A 1,025-nucleotide genomic window follows, 5' to 3' on the forward strand; every position below is an offset into this window, starting at 1 on the left:
ATAAGTGATGCGTATTCTTGGAGTTGCGAGTTCAACCCGGATTAAGCTATATATATATATATATATACAACATGTTTTGTTTTGGTTGTTTGTTTTTGTATAAAGCCTCACACAATATCTATATTAAGCGAGTTTGTTTTAAACATGACATACATATTAATTCATTTTACCAGGCCTTATTCCACACAACTCCGTGGAATTTCCCGTGGAGCCAGCCATTCAAACAAAAACAACGAAACAAAACAAAACAAAACAAAAAAACATTATTGCCAACAGCATTTGGTGTTCCCAGGCGGTCACCCATCCAAGTACTAACCAAACCCAACGTTGCTTAACTTCGCTGATCGGACGAGAAGCGGTGTTCTCAACGTGGTATGGCCGTTGGCATGAGACTGCCTACACATTGTGGCTAATAACCAACTCTTTTAAGTCATCGCGGCAGGATACGGACCTGCTTGTGGTGTCTTAATGGTAATTGTATCCTAACATATTTTTGTCTCCTTGGCATGGATATTTAACATCGTTTATTCAGTCTTGGGTTTATGTTCTTTCGCCATTTACAGACATTTTACATCTACCTACTTCCTCAGCCTGCCCTGCCAATTTCTAATGAATTTGTGGATTTTCTTTTGTAATACAAACATGTGTGTGCTCATCTGCTCTTCAGTTTTTATGATATTTGTCTCATCTGTCCTGCTTTATGATACTTTTACAAAGAACATGAACAAATGCTTCTATTTTAGAGAAGATATGGGATCCAGGTTTCGGAGCCGTAAAACCAACCGTCGTGATTGGTGGACGAGTTGCCAGGTTGCAGCTTCTGTACCGTGCCGGCACATAAATAGGTTCGGCTCAAGCGGCGGCAGCATCATTCCCCCGTGACTGTCTGAGCGTCTCTCATCACCTTGGTTGGTTCATCATCATCATGGTAGAAGCAAAGCCTACCAAGAAGGCTGCGGCTGCTGCTGCTGTGGTGGCCACCACCAGGAAACCTCGCGTCCAGGTTGCTCACCCGAAAACTAGTC

General features: G+C 42.5%; 1 non-coding gene across 1 annotated transcript; it reads right to left on the reverse strand.

Annotated features, from left to right (window-relative positions):
* Window positions 1–267: 267 nt before the first annotated feature.
* On the reverse strand, window positions 268–386 carry LOC138362232 (5S ribosomal RNA). Its single transcript, XR_011227510.1, has one exon. It is a non-coding gene; the product is annotated as a 5S ribosomal RNA (ribosomal RNA).
* Window positions 387–1,025: the final 639 nt, after the last annotated feature.

This window comes from Procambarus clarkii, unplaced genomic scaffold, assembly GCF_040958095.1.
Source record: "Procambarus clarkii isolate CNS0578487 unplaced genomic scaffold, FALCON_Pclarkii_2.0 HiC_scaffold_1481, whole genome shotgun sequence".
Classification (NCBI taxonomy): Eukaryota; Metazoa; Arthropoda; class Malacostraca; order Decapoda; family Cambaridae; genus Procambarus; species Procambarus clarkii.